The sequence below is a fragment of the Apium graveolens genome, chromosome 11, assembly GCF_009905375.1.
Source record: "Apium graveolens cultivar Ventura chromosome 11, ASM990537v1, whole genome shotgun sequence".
Taxonomy (NCBI): domain Eukaryota; kingdom Viridiplantae; phylum Streptophyta; class Magnoliopsida; order Apiales; family Apiaceae; genus Apium; species Apium graveolens.
In genome coordinates, this window is record NC_133657.1 from 90,314,693 (window position 1) to 90,333,747 (window position 19,055).

General features: G+C 36.3%; 1 protein-coding gene across 1 annotated transcript in view; it reads left to right on the top strand.

Moving 5' to 3' along the window:
* Positions 1–19,055, top strand: part of LOC141695688 (uncharacterized) — a 133,480-nt gene that overhangs the window by 106,437 nt on the left and 7,988 nt on the right. The gene's annotated exons all lie outside the window — the stretch shown is intronic.

A 19,055-nucleotide genomic window follows, 5' to 3' on the forward strand; every position in this document is an offset into this window, starting at 1 on the left:
CTCTTCCATTATCAAATTCTTGAATTCAGTGCCATTATCACTCCTCAAAATTTTCACAGAATCTTTGATCAATTTATCCAGATGTTTGACATGATCAATCAGGATAGATGCAGTTTCACTTTTTGTGTGCAAGAAATACACCCATGTGTATCTGGTGAACTCATCTACTATGACCAACGCATATTTCTTCTTTGCAATAGACATGACATTCACTGGACCAAATAGATCAACATGAAGTAGATAATAAGGCTCAAGAATTGATGATTCAGTCTTGCTCTTGAACGAAGATTTTCTTTGTTTAGCCTTCTGACATGAGTCACAAAGACCATCAGGAACAAACACTGATTTTGGCAGTCCTCTCACAAGATCTTTCTTGATCAGTTCATTTATCTTGTTGAAGTTTAAATGAGAGAGTTTCTTGTGCCAATTCCAGCTTTCTTCAGTTGAGGCTCTACTCACTAAACAGATTGCAGAACCATCAGAACTTGTTGAAAGCTTAGCTTCATAAATGTTACCACGCCTGAATCCCTTCAGAACAATTTTTCCTTTAGATTTACTAACTATTTCACAATGTTCTGCAAAGAAATCAACATGATAACCTCTGTCACAGATTTGACTTATACTCAGTAAGTTGTGTTTAAGTCCTGAGACCAGAGCTACATTTTTAATAATGACATTCCCAAGATTGATATTGCCATATCCCAAAGTTTTTCCAATGTTGCCATCTCCATAAGAAACACTTGGGCCAGCTTTCTCCACAAAGTCTGATAGCAGGGCCTTATTTCCAGTCATATGTCCTGAACATCCACTGTCCAGAACTAAAATATTTTTCCTGTTGCCCTGCAATCAAAAAGACCACTAATTATTAGTTTTAAGGACCCAGACTTGCTTGGATCCTTTGGCCTTTTTAGGTTTGTTAACATTTGCAGCGGATTTAACATCAGATTTTATGTTAACAGTTTTCTTATCAGAACTTATACTAGAAGGAACAACAGAAACTTTCTTTAAAGAAGGTTTTATTTGATAATAATCATAGTACAAACTATGATATTCCTTACAAGTATAAATGGAATGCCATAAACTACCACAATGAAAACAAGGATTTTGTGGTTTGTATCTAACAGACTGACTCTTAACTCCTGACTTTGTAGATAAGGAGTTAATATTCTTATTCTTCCTGCAAAAAGAAGCCAGATGGTTAGAACTTCCACAGTTATGACATGCTTTCCTAGGAGCATCAGGAACAGATTTATAGTTATTGCTTTTATTCACACCTTCCTTTCCATTCCTGTTTTTCCTAGGTGATTTTACCTTGTTTGCATTCTTAACATCTTTCAGCTTATGCTTAAGCTGCTTCTTTGTCATTAAGCCTATGTTAACTTCAGCTGTCTTTTCCTGTTTTAGTTTGTCAGAAGCTAATTCCTTTTTAACTTCTGATTTCTCATTTTCGGATTTTTCAGTTACAAACTTAACAGGTTTTAACTTCGGCTTTTGCTTATCAACAGGCTTAATTTCTACAGTTCCTTTTTTATTTTCTCCATAGCCTAAGCCCTCTTTCCAGTTTCCACTGCTTAGCAAATTTTGAGTTGTTTTGCCAGAGTTAGTCCAAGTTCTGATAATCTCTCTCTCCTTTTCTAACTCAGTTTTTAGAGATTCATTCATTTTTAGCACTTCATCCCTAACATAAAAAGCATCATCTCTATCCTGCTGAGTTTGATGAAACATGACTAACTCTTTTTCTAAGAAATCATTTCTTTTCCTAAAAGCAAGATTTTCAGAAGTTAATCTTTCACATGTTAAAGTTTGATCTCTATAACTAACAAACATGGTTTTAAGATATCTTCTCAACTCATTAATATCATCAGTATGAAAAGCATAAGTAGTCTGAGGTACCTTTATTTCAGCAGCTTCAGAACTGCTCTCAGAACTTGATTTATCAGCATTTGCCATCAACGCATAGTTCTCCTCACTTTCAGAGTCTGAGGTGTCTGTCCAGCTTTTCTGCTTTGTGACAAGAGCTTTGCCTTTGTCATTCTTGGTCTTCTTGCAATCAGGAGATATGTGGCCTTTCTCACCACAATTATAACATTTAACATTAGCGTAATCTCCTCTGTCAGACTTTCCTCCTCTTCCTTCAGATCTTCTGAAATTCTTCTTATCAGAACTTATGCCTTTCCTGGAAAACTTCTTTCCCTTCCTGAACTTCCTGTATGCAATCTTTGTGATTCCTTTCACCATAAGAGCACACAGCTTCATCATCTCCTCATCAGCATCAGTTTCAGGCAAGCTTTCAGAATCTGAGTCATCATCACTCTCAGAACTTGATGACTCAGTATCAGATTTTATGATAAGAGCTTTACCCTTATCTTTCTTTGAGGAAGGTGGTTTGGGGGATTCCTCTTCAACCTTGAGAGCAACTGTCCTTGACTTTCCTCCTTTCCTCTTGCTTCTTTGTTCCATCTCAAGTTCATGAGTCTTGAGCATTCCATAGATTTCATCAAGAGTTGTTTCATCAAGATTGTAGTTGTCTCTTATTGTTGTTGCCTTCAAATCCCAACATTCAGGAAGAGCTAACAGGAATTTGAGGTTTGTATCTTCAAGATCATACTCCTTATTTACTAATGACAAGTCATTCAAGAGTTTGACAAATCTATCATATACATCAGTCAATGACTCATTAGTCCTAGAGTCAAAGTGTTCATACTCTTGAGTGAGTATTGTCTTCCTGTTCTTCTTAACTGTTTCAGTTCCTTGACACCTTGTCTCCAGTGCATCCCATATCTCCTTAGCAGTCTTGCAGTTGATTACCCTGTTTGACATTACATTATCAATGGCACTATGCAATAAGTGACGTACCTTGGCATCCTTAGCAATAGATGCTATATCTTCAGCAGTGTAATCATTCTTTTCCTTTGGTACGGTCATTGCTGCTTCACCTGCAACTACAACAGCGAGCTTGGTAGGTTTGTGAGGCCCTTCCTTGATTCTATCAAGGTATTCTGGATCTGTTGCTTCCAGAAACATGGTCATCCTTACCTTCCATATGGGATATTTAGATGGTCTCAATATGGGAACTCTGATAGTCTCATATCGACTCTGAGTTGATGTCTTTGATGATTCCTCAGTTTTGGTAGGCTTAGTTGGAGTTTCTGTGTCAGACATGATTGTGTTTGGATCTTTAACTGTATGTGTGTTAACAGATAGCTCTGATACCACTTGTTAGGTCACACTTTCACTGTAGAGGGGGTGAATACAGTGTTTATTACAATCAAATCAAACTTCAAGAACTTATGTAACAGAAAACAAACTTTATTTAAACAATAAACTCTGTTACAATCTGGAACTGTTATCTCTCAGTGATGAACAAAATATCACGAGAGCTGCTAGGGTTATAATAAATAATATTCTCGATAATGATAACACTTATAGTGTAAACCCTATGTCTGTGTTTATATACTACACAGTTACAAGATAATCGCTAATTGATATGGAATATAATTCTGCTTCCTAAAATATATCAATCAGATATCTTCTATTCCAAGTATTCCATTCTTCACGGAATTCCTTCTTCATGCATATCTCTTCTTATGTTTATCTTGATCTTCTTAACTTTAATCAGCTACTGTCCTTATCTGATCGTCCTTCAGCACTTAAGTTCTGATATCTATCTCTTGATAACATAAGTACTGATATCCCTTAAGTTCTGACTTCCAGTATAAGTACTGATTAGTTAAGTACTGATTTGTTCTGTTCAAATAAGATCTAAAATCTAAACATAAAACATATTAGCCATGACATTATCAAATATATCTAACACATAGTAGTCAGGAACAAAGCTAGATTGGTTGCTAAGGGCTATTGTCAACAAGAAGGAATAGATTTTGATGAAACATTTGCTCCTGTTGTAAGACTTGAAGCCATCAGAATCTTCTTAGCCTATGCAGCCCATGCCAATTTCATGGTCTATCAAATGGATGTCAAAAGTGTCTTTCTGAATGGAGATTTGGAGGAAGAAGTCTATGTTAGTCAATGTAACAGCCCGCACTTCCGGACTATTAATTCTAAATCGAAACTAATACATAATACACTTTTAATCGAAAAGTCTATTACAAAGATTACGATTACAAAAGCGCAGCTAACGGAAGTCCAAAGGTCAATCTCCTCCAAAACTAGGTCCTCGAACTCCAATGCTATCCAACTCAAATCTTAAACGAAACCTGAAATATTAAAAGAATGACCGGCGAAGCCCAACAAGAAACCAATCGATCCAACTAGCGGGCCAAGTAACATGTACACATATAACAAAATACAACAATCTATACGATACAATATACGAAACAAACACTTTCGATACACATTCTTATTCTTATTCGATACACACAATACACATAACACATAAACAACAATAATTCAAAACCTATAATTTATGCCACGACCACTACAACCCGGTGATAACGGTCCTAAATTTTCTGAAAACTGTCACCACAATCCGGTGACTGTGGTCCTAAATTCTTATTCGATATTTTCACAAACCATGGCACAAATCAGAGATCTCAAATTATCGTCTAGAAACCACACATACACGTTGATACATATTATATAACACATAATACTTTTAAATATATAATCACTTAGCCCAAATTTTGATAATCAAATATACACACATAATACACAATTTTGAAAACACTAGGAAAATCGATCGAAAACTTACCTCAAATACTGGTCAGATATTAATTTACTCTTTTTGACCCCCTAAACGATGTTATCTTGAAAAACATAACCACAAAAGTTGTAGAGAACGAAAAGACCTTTCCGAAAAGTCCAGAATCACTGAATTCTGACTCATGATGAATTTACTACGAATTTTACAAGATTGCTGATTTATGCTAAGAAGTGCCCTACGAATTTTGATATTGAAAATGAGGAATACGAATATGGTGTATTTATAATGATACAAAACCCTATATCTTAACCTACAAGTTATCCATATTAGAATTGGATCCAAATTTTAAGCCCATTAGTCTAACCCAATTTTAAATCCTAGTCTTTATATAATTTTAATCCTTTTTATTCTCTTATTATATTATTAATCTAATTCTAAAAATTACGGGATATTACAGTCAACCTCCTGGTTTTGAAGATCCAAATTTTTCAGAACATGTCTATTATCTTTTGAAAGCACTTTATGGACTGAAGCAAGCACCTAGAGCCTGGTATGACACTTTATCAAAGTTCCTTTTGGAAAATCACTTCACAAGAGGTACTGTAGATAAAACTTTATTTTTCAGAAATGTTAATGGCTCTAGTATACTTGTTCAAATTTATATAGATGATATTATTTTTGGTTCTACAGATGAGAAACTTTGCAAAAAGTTTTCCAAACTGATGCAAAGTAAGTATGAAATGAGTATGATGGGAAAACTGACTTACTTTCTTGGTTTAAAAGTTAAGCAAGTTAGTGATGGAATATTCATTAGTCAAACTAAATATATTTTTGATCTTTTAAAGAAGTTTGATCTAGTGGATTGCACATCTGCAAAAACTCCCATGACTACTGCAACTAAGCTTGAATTAAACACTACTGAAAAGTCTGTGGATATTTCAAGTTATAGAGGCATGGTTGGCTCACTTCTGTACTTAACAGCTAATAGGTCAGATATAATATTTGCTACATGTTTATGTGCTAGATTTCAGGCTGATCCTAGAGAATCTCACTTAATAGCTATTAAGAGAATTTTCAGATATCTCAAGGGAACACCAAAACTTGGCATTTGGTACCCTAGAGATTCTGGTTTTGATCTAACTGGTTATTCAGATACAGATTATGCAGGTTGTAGAATTGATAGAAAAAGTACAACAGGTTCCTGTCAATTTCTAGGAAACAAGCTTGTGTCCTCGTTCAGTAAAAAGCAAAATTAAGTTTCTACTTCTACAGCTGAAGCTGAATATATTGTTGCTGGTAGTTGCTGTGCACATATATTATGGATGAAAAATCAATTGCTAGACTATAGTTTGCAAGTTGAGAGGATTCCTATTTTCTGTGATAACACAAGTGCAATTGCCATCACTGAAAATCCAGTACAACATTCAAGGACAAAGCACATAGATATCAAGTACCACTTCATAAGGGAACATGTAATGAATGGTACTGTGGAGCTACATTTTGTTACAAGTGAGAAGCAGCTTGCAGATATCTTTACCAAGCCACTGGATGAATCCACCATTTCAAGGTTGGTAAGTGAGTTAGTTATGCTTAATAACTCTTAAATCTATATGAGTTAATTTGTAAGTTGAAATGCAGCCATAAATTTAATTGATTTTTCAGTCTTGGATGAAATTTTGGCTAAGTCAAAATTTACATCTCGACGGATGATCTTTATCCATCGAGTTTGATCATCCGTCGGTATATTATTTGCTAATAAAAATCAATTATTTTTCTGGAATATTTTATGTCTCGACGGAAATAACAGTTTATCCTCATCCGTCGAATTGTCTTAATCTCAGCCGTTAATTCCCTGTACATTATCCATCGAGTATACTTACAGTTTGTAAGCATAACACGATGGATAATGGGTGGAATTTTTACAGTTTATTTTTTAAACGGCTATTTTAGGCAATTTCTATTGGTTACTTTATTCTACTTTATTATTTTTATCAGTTATTTTTTTGAGATAGTATAAAAGCTTATTTCATTTCAATTGCTTTTCTTTTATCATTCTCAATTCAACTGCTCTAATTTCATTCTCTCTCAAAGCACTTACTCTCTTTCTCTTCAAGCTCTTATTCTCTAACAATGGCACCTGTTGTAAAGATTATGTCTCAAACTGGGTTCATTTATGAGAAGAACAATTTCACTGCACTAGTGAACAAGGGTATTCAGCATTCCGGTGATTATCACAAGATGATGGACTTTGTGAAGAATTGCAAGCTCAATTACGCCATGCTGGAATCACCCACAATCTTCTGTGAAGTTGTTGAAGAGATATGGACCACTGCTACCTACAACTCTACAGACAAGACCATCACACTCACCATTAAAGGTAAAGAATTCTGTATCAATAGTGATGTGATAAAAGCATGTTTCGAAATTCCTGATGATAATGTGACCTCACCACACACTGACACTGATATAATCAATATGTTTAATTCCATGAACTATGCACTTCCTACTTCTAAACTGAGTGATATTATGAGAATGGGTCTTAGAAAAGAATGGAGTTTCATGTGTGATGTAGTTACAAAGGTTTTCTCAGGAAAGATCAGTAATTTTGATTCAGTGAATATTTCCATGCTTAACATGCTCTACATGCTAGTTACAGATAAGTATTTTAATTTTAGTGACCTTGTCTTGTTTGAGTTAGGCTTTAAACTTGGGGAGTTAAATAAAAGAGGTAAGAATGTGTATTATGCTAGATTTCTTATGATGTTAGCTAACCACCTTTGTGAAGAGATTGTGCTTGAGAACCCTAACAATAAATTAGATTGTTGGGTTCAAGAGAGAAGGCTTATTGCAGATTTGAACAGAGCCAATCATCACAAGGATGTGCCAATGTTCTATTTTCCTGCAATGCAAGCACCTCAGGTAAGTGAGGTAAGTTCACCTATCCCTACAACTATTCCAACCTCAACAATTTCTTTGAGTTCTAGTATGGCTATGGCAACTGTGTCAATGACCAAACAGTTGCCTACCCAAGCTACCAAAACTGCAATTATTTCAAAATCCAAATCAAAGAAAGCCCCCTCTGGTATCTCTCAAAAGATGGCAGTTACAAAATCCACTAAAGCCAAAGAGGGGAGTGTGAAGGAGGGTAAGTTAGGCGAGGGAAGGGGTGAACATCAAAAAAACCCCAAGAATAAGGTTGGAGAGTTGAGTGAATCCCAGCCTATCCACACTGCAGTTTCCCAACAAACTGTAGTGCTTAAAAAGGACAAAAGCTCATTTCTAGCTGCATCCTCCCAAAAGGATGTAGCTATTAAACAAAGCTCTCAACCAAGAGCACAGGCCAAGAGGGTTAGGGACACAAGCTCACCCCAAACTTATGCCAGAAAGAAGAAATCTAAAACCTTTGGGGATGCACAGGGTACACACACTGTGCAAACTGGTGCTAAAGACACAGTCACTGCACCTTCACAAATTCAGTTTGATGTGGCTCCAATAAATGTGGAGTCACAGCCAAAATCTCTAGTTATAAAAGCACCACAAACACCAAATCACCAACAAATTCTCTGGATGTGGATATGATAAACACATCAATTTCTGATTCCCCCTCTTTAACTCTGTTGGGGAAGCCAAAATCTAGTACAAGTGAGCATCATCTTTTAGATGATTTGTTGGCTCACTTGCCAATTCTTTCAGGAACTGTTGTATCATCTGTGCCTAAAATATCTTCAATCAGCACAGAGTCAACAATAGTTTCTATTCCCAGCTCATTCATTTCTACTCTCTCGACGGATATTGCTCATCCGTCGAGTAGTGATTGTATCCCGATGGATAAGCTTGACAGCAGTTATCCGTCGGATAGCAAAACCACTCACTCGATAGATATCACTCATCCGTCGAGTATCTCTGCACAGCTTCAAACTTCATTTATTTCAAGTGTAGAAGATTTAGTGGTTGTACAGTCACTCTCAGGATTGAGAGAGAAGAGTGTTTTGAGTGAGAGTCTGGGTTGCTCCCAGGAAAAAGGAGAGGAAATGAGTGAAACTCTGCAATCCATTTCTTCAGGATTGGCAAAAGAGAGTGAGAGGAGTCCCACCTTAGTAGGTGAAGGTGAGGGTGTGAGGGTGGGGAGCCAGGGTGAGACCCTGATGCAACAAAAGAGAGAAATTGAGAGAAATGCAGGTCCTGGAGCTATAAGGTTAGATGTCATTGCTAGTGAGTCAATGAATGTCCAGGATGCAGACAGGGAGGGACTATCTCAGTATCCTAAAGCTGTTATAGATTCTACTTCCCATGATCCTGAGGCATTTACTCACCATGTTTCGGCTTATCAACTTCTAGCTGAACAGGGCAATAACAATGCAAAAAGGATGCTGAATTTGGTGCATACCACATAGTCCATGATGAGAGCTAAGGATGCCATCACAGCTTTACCTTCTACAGCTGGTGATGTGGACTATGAGACTGGTGGTTCAGCTGATTTCTTTGGTGATGGGAGTGGGGATAGTGAAGATGAAATAATGGACATAGGGGGAGAAGTAGGCTCAAGTTCAAGATCAGGTATGCCATCATTATAACGACTCGTGTGCTTTTGAATTATTTAAATATGTGATTATGGAAATTATTAAATGAATAAAATATGTGTATCGGTTTTGACCGCTATGTGTTGTTTAATTAATGTATGATTTTTGGTGTACCGGATTGTCCGCGTGATTAATTATGGAGTCATACTGAATTATTTTCAATTTTAAAAGTGGATTTAGTGCAAATTTAATTGCATAAATATTTGGAATGTCTTTAAAAGTATTTTTATGGTTCCATAATTACAATAGTTATTTTTGGGATTTTTTAAAATTTAGAAATCAATATTTCATTAATTATTTAGCCCTGTATGATTTTCTGATTGTATTTATTTGTAAAAATCTGTACTTAATTCTAGAATTCTTTAAAAATTATGAAAATTCATATTTATTTAAGTTTGGAATAGTCCGAGAATTTTAAAATTATTTCGGAAATTTTCGGAGTTAGTTTCACCCGCGCATCGATTCGTTTAATTGATAAAAGCGGGTATAAAGTGCATTTTAGGAATTATTTTAAAATTTCGAAAGTTACGTTTTTATAAGTTTCGGGATATTTCTAATATTTTAAGACTGTTTCCGTGATTTTCTGAATTTATTTTTAAGTGCAGCTTGGTTCGTTAACTGTAAATGCGGATATAAGTTGCCTTTCAAAATTTATTTAAAAATTACGAAATTTACATTTTTATTAACTTGGGGATATTTCTATCATTTTAAAATTAATTTGAAATTATTTTGGTTACTAATAGATCACACTTTATTTCGTTATATCAAATAAATCGTTACGAAAATGGGATATACAGAGAAGTACTGCACGTGTCGTGCAACCAATAAACCAAACGGGACACGTATTCATTTTATTGTTCCAGTTGATAGGAGTACAAATAAGAGGATTACAACTTAATTTTTTTTTTTGTAAAACATCTCAATCTCTCTCCTCTCCATCTCGCTCAATCCCTCCTTGTCTCTCGACCCCCTTGTTTTTCCTTTACTCTCTCATATATCTCTGTTTAACTAATTCCCTGTGCTTTCTTCCTTTCTTTTTGTTTCCTCGACAAATTCCGGTGAGTTTCGGCCGGGTGTGTCCGGCGATTCCTTCGATTTTTCCCCTGCCCTGTTCTTCTTGCTCGATTGTGTTCATATATGTATATATCGTGCATGTGTGCGGGCGTCTTGTGTGTGCTGGTGTGGCGGTGTTTGTGAGTGTGTGCATGCGTGTGTTCGGGTGTGTATGTGTGAGCGGCGATGTGGCCGTGTGTTTGCTTGACTGTGATTTCCCTGCTTCTGTGATTGGGCTTCTTTAATTGGGATGTGTTGTTGGACTTTGTTGTTGGGCTCCCGATGGGGAGTGCGTGCAGTTGAATATTGATTTTTATAATTCTAATTTTGATTCCCTTTTTCCGCAGGGAATTATTGATTAAAATGCATGATATTAAAGTTATAATTCGTATGGGAAATAATTTTAAATCGGTGAAATTTATTCGGACACCTGAATATTTTGGGCACCAATAAATTTTGCCGCTATTGACGATTACTTTTAACGAGTCAACAGTGGACTGTGATGATTATTATCCGAGTCCTAAATTTTATAAATAATAAAATGATTCGTATAAATGTTTTTGAGAATAAATCGTATATTGGAGTGGTACGTAAATAATTACGAGATTGTGGAATTGATGTTGTGATCGAAGTAATTTGCGAAATTTGGAATTGTATGATTAATTGATTGTTGTTGGTTTGACGTCGATTGATATTTCGACGGGTAGTCCGATAAACCAAGGAGACGCTGCCCGATTTCCGGGAAATTGAATTATGGAAATACGGGACCGTATCCGAGGATTATCAGGACGTCGAGAGAATATAAGTAAATACATATACGTATGTTTTATATAAAACCTGATTGTATGTTATAGTGAAACGTTTTGCCAAAACTCAGTAACCCTAATTTCGTAAATAACGAGTATACGTATTTTCTGAAATCGAACACTGAACCTATTTCGAGAACGTGAACCCTAGTTGTGGTTTATGTTATTATAGTATGAATAATTACGAGTCGGAATATGCTATCATTCGGGTAGATTGTTAGCGAGGATATGTCAAGCATACCTAGACATCTAACATAGGGTATTTCGACCCTGTAGGTTATAGTCGGGAACACTGAAAGTGGACGATGGACTAAAGATAACCTAGCAATCAGTCGACGAGCTCAGTAGAGTTTCAACAGAAAGATCCGAGTGTTGAAGTTGAATCCAATGGGATCTAGTGGTTGGACGTTAGAGCCTGAGCAGCAGAGTCGGCTCGGGGTTGATCAGTAATAATTGTAAAGCCTTGTAAAGCAAGTATTTCTGAACTTTTCTCCAAAATCTATTACCAATGTTTTTGAACTGCTTCATAATATGTCGCAATTATTAAACCCTGTTTTATAATGCAAGTGCTTTAGACTGTTTAACCTTGTACCCTGATTTTCTTGATTTTGAGCCACAAGCCTTACTCTTTGTAAACCATCCTTTGTTGATTCTCAGACACCAAACCACACAGATATGATACTACTCCCCAAATATTTAACTATCAAACACCCAAACACTGGAAGAAAATTGCTTGAAAATATAAAAACTTATATACCCCAACCATTCCTTATAGCATCAAAGAACTATACCTTGAAAAAAAAATCATCACTGATCAAATACCTGATGCTTTTACAAACTGAAAACTGTTCTTATAAATACCTTGATATACCTTGTAATACTCATGAATTGCATTACGCTTTTGTACAAGTGCTTTATCAATATTGATTATGATTTTGCTTATTGAATTATATTGTTTATTACACTGAATTGTTTTAGGATTGGATAGTTTTCTAAATGTAGACCAGATTCATGGCCAGACCAGATTCGTGGTCAATTATAGGCCAATGTGTGCCTTGGATCCAGTAGTTAGAGCAGTGCTGTGTGCTTTGCTCGGGGTTAGTGCGTGACTGATCAGCAGCCTAACCTTGGTTTTCAAAACTAAAAATGAATATCCAGTTCTAATAAGTAGATAAAAAGAAACTTGATTCCTCTGAATCATCTCAATTGATCATTGTTTAACCTCAGTTATCGTTATTATGACTTGCTGAGCTAGTTAGCTCACTCTTACGAAACTTTCTATATATTTTACAGTTAAAAAGAATATGGATGATAGAGAATTTCCTCAGTCCAAAGTGCGGGCTAAGGTTCCAGTTTGAGTTGGATCGAGCTGGCAGGAACTTCATGCAGTGGAGAGATAGTACGATTGTAAGAAAAACTTTATTATCAATTGTAAGTTAAGTCAGTTGGGATTTGGTATGATGTAATAAATTAAGGTTGTGGCTTATTTTCGTACTTTAACCTGTTGCGATCCGTGGTTTTATGAAGCAGGGTCATTACAAATAATATTTCTTATACAGGTTGATATATTGTGCTTGTGTTGGGAACCCCAAACTTCTGACCCGGGTTTGGTGAGCGTCACAATCATGGGCTTTCTCAAAGCATTGTGATGAGCATTACTTCAAGACAACCCTGATCCAGCTAATTAATCAGACAAATACTGCTCTTCAAACCACTACCAATGCAAACACCAAGAAGCTCCTTCAGGCACACCTAGCCTCCCTGCAACTTCAACAAATCCAGGGGTTCCAGCATACCAGGGATGTAAACACCTTGAAGGGTGATATTGAGGAGATGAAGAAGGCCCTTTCAGACATGATAGATTCTAAACTTCCAGAAGCTACAATGCTTGACATCAAGAGGCAATTAAGGAAAAATTCTGATCTGTCAACCAAGATAGATGCCTTGGACACAAGAATGTCAGCCATGGAAGCATCTTTAACTGCCATTCATCTTCATCAAGCCCAATAGACAGATCTACTTCAAAAACTGGTGGCTGCTCAAACCCCCTCCCCCACTCAACTTGATGATAACAAAAAGGGGGAGCAAGGACCAAATGAGGATGAGAGGCTTCAAATTCAAATTAGTAAAGTAATTATGCCTTCAATTACTATTTTAAAGCCATCAGTTACAGATAGTATAGATCTGATCAATGCAGCAACAACCAACATAAGAGCAGCTGATAAGGAGAAGTTGAGTTTAGTCAACTGGGAGAAGATTGATGAGGAAATACAGAAGAAGTTTGAACTTGTCAAGGAGCCAATTAAGTCAGCCATCCATCACTCTCAAGTGAAGAAAATTAGTGTGAATGAGATGAGCATGAACTATCTGGAAAGAGGACAGCCTTCCTACATCAGATCTCCAAAGGCTGAAACAATTCTGAAACCAAGGGTAAACTACTCAAAATCATCATTGAAGAACCCTTTGGATACTGTGTATGAGACACCCAAGCCTGATGAAAAGAAGCTTTTGTCAAGATCAATTGTTTTCTACAAAGATCCAGCTGATTCAGCTTCAAAAAGAAGAATTGCCAAAATTTTCAGGAATGGGAAAGAAATTTGTGTGGTGGCTGGACATCCTCAATTTGCTCAAGCAAAGAGAGAAGAAAAGGCTAGATTGAAGCGGGAAAAGAAGCAAGCTGCTCTGGATGCTAAAAAGACTAAAAAAAAGAAAGAGCAAATTGCTATCTTGGCCAAGCTACATGCTGTAAATTCATCACAACAAAATCATGTTCAGCCATCTGAAATTACTGAATCAAAGAAGCAAGTTGAACAACAGAAGAAATCTCCAAGATTCAAGTAATTGGCTAAAAGAACTAAAAGGAAACTGGATATTGTTAGCAAGGAATTGGAAGATCAATTTCCTAAGGAATCCACACCATCTACAACTCAAGCATCAAAGCCCTCTGTGGTTTTTGAAAATATCAGGGTGGTGGATCCCTACAAGAATATTCATGGTGAACCTATTGTGCCCAAGGATGAGCCAATAGAATGGGAGAATATACCAATTCCTGACTTCAATCTACCAATCCTTAGCAAGCCAAGAAGAACAAAGTCAAGAGCAGTCAAGAAAGTGAAGCTGTCACCTCTCAAATCCAAATCTGTAGTCAAAGCTCAGTCCAAAGTCAATAGGGGAGATTACATGTACTTGTGTGACATCAAAGAATTTTCTGATCTAAACCTCTATCTAGATGAACTAGATGAAGTGAGAGGAATCGATGCATACAGAAACCTATCTGAAAGGTTAGTGTTCAAGTACAAAGAAGGAAAGGAGATTCAGTGGCCACTTCATAAGATTCTTCAAGAAAGCCAAGCTGTACTGATTAAAGTTTATTCATCCTTCAAAAAGAACTTTGGGTTCAACATTGCTGCAAGAAGATTGGTATTGAAAAAGATTGAAGAGCTAAGGAGTGTTAGAGTTAAGATTCCCTTTCAAAGACTCTAGTTATCCCTTACAGAGGGAGAATAGTGCATCTAAGACCCTACTGGCTGATGGAGTTCATGGATGATAAAGGTGTGAGAAGATTTTTCAGATTAGAAGACCAATTGAGCATCTCTAGCAATGAGACTCTTTTGAAAATGCAAGGAAAGCTAAATCTCTCAGAATCTGATGAACTGGAATTCCACAGGCAGATCCAAAATTAGATTGAGGAAAACAACAGAAAGCTTGGAAAGAGATCCAGACCTTCAAGGAACCAGATAAATCTGCTCAGGCTAGAGGAGCACCTTGAAAATGACTATGGGAAAAACTTTGTACATTTTGTTATTTGAAGCACTTTTCAGTAATATCTACTTTCTTTTAAAGTTGTATTTTTAGGGTGTTTTGTTATCATCAAGTATCTCTTAATTTATGGCTACAATTCCAGTAGACATAAATTGGGGGAGATTGTTGTGTATAAGTTGTGTACTTGATGATTTCATGAACAAAACACCTTGGTAGATTTTACTTAGTGAAATTATGTAGCACTCGACGGATAAGATTTATAGTCCCGACGGATGACTCATTATAGTCCTGACGGATGATGACTTATTATCCATCGAGTGAGTAGCTTATGCAACAATAAGTCTTTAGCACATTTCTGCATACACCATTGTATAGATTCAGTAAGTAGTATTCAAGTCATGTTGACGTTAACTAGATATGCAGAATAGGTTGATTAATTGTACATAGATGATGTCTTGTAATTCTGCATAAATGAAATGAAGTCAAGTGCCAGATTGCTACCCGACGGATAAACTACAATGAAGTCGACGGATGATCAACTAGACAACCCGACGGATGATCAATAACTCGATGAATGATCATGAACCCGACGGATAAAGAATTCAAATATCTGTTGACAGTGACAACACAGTCATATACGTCGAGTGGATGCAAATGGAATGTGGTAGCCTATTCAACTGGGTTTTCGAGAACAAAGAAGCATTGTCATTTCCATGCTACTATGAAGATATTCAAAGATGCTGGAATAGAGTAATGAAGTAGCATTATAATAGACTAGATAGTTTTGTTTTATTATTTTGTCTCATTACTTTGTAATCTTGGTGATATATAAAACAAGAAGTAGCAACTAAGAAACTATTGATCTAAGCAGCATAGCAGAGAAATATTTGTAAGCAGAATTCTTAGCATTTCTCTATAGTCTTAGTTGTTCAATTGTTGTAAGCAGCTGTGAGCATTTTGCACACATGGTTCTCTCGATATATAATATATATCTCTGGTGGAATCATTCAAATCCACCAGAAAGTTTTTAAAGACTCTTGTTTTTAATTACTTGTGTTTTGATTCACTTAAGTTTTTATTCCGCATTCTGCTAATCAATTCACTATATATATATTTGAGTTAGAATAATTTTATTGAAGAAAAAGTTTCAAGAATTCCATTCAACCCCCCTTCTGTAATTCTTGTTATATTGTTAAGGGACTAACAATTACTGAAATGTCTGTGGATATTTCAAGCTATAGAGGCATGGTTGGCTCACTTTTGTATTTAACATCTAGTAGGCCAGATATAATGTTCGCTATATGTCTTTGTGCTAGATTTCAGGCTGATCCTAGAGAGTCTCATTTAATAGCTATAAAGAGAATTTTCAGATATCTCAAGGGAACACCAAAACTTGGCATTTGGTACCCTAAAGATTCTAGTTTTGATCTAACTGGTTATTTAGATGCAGACTATGCAGGGTGCAAAATTGATAGAAAAAGCACTAAAGGAACCTGTCAATTTATAGGAAACAAGCTAGTATCCTGGTTCAGTAAAAAGCAAAATTCAGTCTCTACTTCTACAGCTGAGGCTGAATATATTGTTGCTGGCAGTTGTTGTGCATAAATTCTGTGGATGAAAAACCAATTGTTGGACTGTGGTCTGCAAGTGGACATAATTCCTATTTTCTGTGATAACACAAGTGCAATTGCCATTACTGAAAATCCAGTACAACATTCAAGAACAAAGCACATTGACATCAAGTATCACTTCATTAGGAAATATGTAATGAGTGGTACTGTGGAACTTCATTTTGTTCCAAGTGAGAAGCAATTTGCAGATATCTTTACCAAGCCACTTGATGAATCCACCTTCACTAGGTTGGTAAGCGAGTTAGGTATGCTTAATTTCTCTTAAATCACTTTTGATTATTTTGCAAGTTGATATGCAGCCAGAAACTTAATTGATTTTTATGTTTTGAATATAAATTTGGCTAAGTCAAAATCTACATCTCGACGGATGTTTATTATCCATCGAGTTTGATCATCCGTCGAAGTAGAATATCCTGGTAAAAATTAATTACTTTTCTGGATTATTTTAAACCCGACGGATAATTGCTTTATTCTCATCCGTCAAATTTTCAACATCTTAGCCGTTAAAGTTCTGAACATTATCCATCGGATTTACTTACACTCTGTAAGTATATCACGATGGATAATTGACAGAATTTTAGCAGTTTATTTTTACTTTTTAAAACGGCTATTTCGGGCAATTTACACTGGGTCTTTAATTTTTACCTTTAATTTTTATCCCATTTTATCTGAGAATACATAAAAGCCTTATTCCAAGTTCATTTTAGCTTTTATCTTTCTCTATTGCAATTAACTGCTCTCTTTTTCCTCAAAGCAAAACCACCTTTCTTTCTGCAACTTTTCTTTCTTAACAATGGCACCAATAGTCAAGATCATGTCCCAGACATGATTTATTTATGAAAAGAATAACTTTGTGGCTCTTGTAAACAAAGAAATTCCAGCCTCAGAAGATTATCACAAAATGATGGATTTTGTGAAGGTATGCAAGCTTAACTATGCCATGCTGGAATCACCCACAATTTACAGTGAAGTTGTGGAGGAGATGTGGACTACTGCTGTGTATCAGGCAACTAACAAACAATAGCTCTCTCCATTAAAGGTAAGGAATTTTGCATTAACAGTGATACTATTCAAGCATGCTTTAAATTTTCTGAAAACACTACTACTAAACCACACACATATGCTGATTTAGTTAACTTACTTAATTCTATTGACTATGCACTTCCTACCACCAAGTTAAGTGACATTAGAAGGCTAGGTCTTAGGAAAGAGTGGAGTTATCTGTGTGATGTAGTTACCAAGATATTTTCTGGTAAGATAAGCAACTTTGATTCTATCAATACTACCATTCTTAACATGCTTTACATGCTACTTACTGATAATTATTATAATTTTAGTGATGTTATCATGTTTGAGTTATGTTACAAGTTAGGGAAGATCAAAAAGAGATCTAGAAATGTTTATTATGCTAGATTTTTTATGATTATTGCTAACCATATCTGTGAGGACCTTGTAATTGAGAACCCAACCAACACACTGGATTGCTGGGTTCAAGAGAGGAGAATAATTGCAGATTTAAATAGAGCTGATCACCACAAGGAGGTGCCCCTTGTTTATTTGCCTATCATGGAGGACCCTTAGGTAAGTGAGGTAAATGCTTCTGTCCTTACTCTTTCTACCTCTCAAGTTTCTTTGCCATTGACTGTGGCTATGGCATCTGTGTCAATGACCCAACAGATGCCTATCCAAGCCACAAAATCCAAACCTTCAAAATCCAAATCAAAGAAACCACACTCTAGTGTCTCACAAAAGATGCCAGTTTTAAAATCTACCAAAAGCAAAGAGGGGAGTGTGAAGGTGGTTAAGATTGGTGAGGGACAGGGTGAACATAAAAGAAACCCTAAGAATAAGGATGGTGATGTGAGCGTACCCAAACCTAGCCACACCACAGTTTCCCAATAAACTGTGGTGCTTAATAAGGAAATTAGCACATCTCTAGTTTCATCCTCTCAAAAGGATGCTACTATTGAAACAAGCTCCCAACCAGGAGCACAGGTCAAAAGGGCTAGGGACACAGACTCACCCAAAACTTATACAAGAATGAAGAAATCTAGAAAACTTAGGGATGTACAGGGATCACACACAGTGCAAACTACACCTAAAGACTCAGTCACTGCACCTTCTCAAACTCAGTTTGATGTTACTCCAATAAATGTGGAGTCACAGCCAAAATCTTTAACAATAGAAGCACCAAACACACAAAACTCTCCCACCAATTCTTTGGATGTGGATATGATTCACACATCAATCCCTAATTCTCCTTCCTGAACTCTGTTGGAGAAGCCAAAACTCAGTACAAGTGAGCATCATCTTCTAGATGATTTGTTGGCTCACTTTCCAATTCTTTCAGGAACTATTGAGACTTATGTGCCTAAATTATCATCAATCTGCACAGAGTCCATAATAGTTTTCACTCCATACTCTATCATTTCTTCTATTCCGATGGATATTATTCATCCGTCGGCTAGTGATTGTATCCCGACGGATGTACCTAACAGCAGTCATCCGTCCGTTATCCTAACTACTACCCCGATGGATGTTCCTCATCCGTCAGTACTCT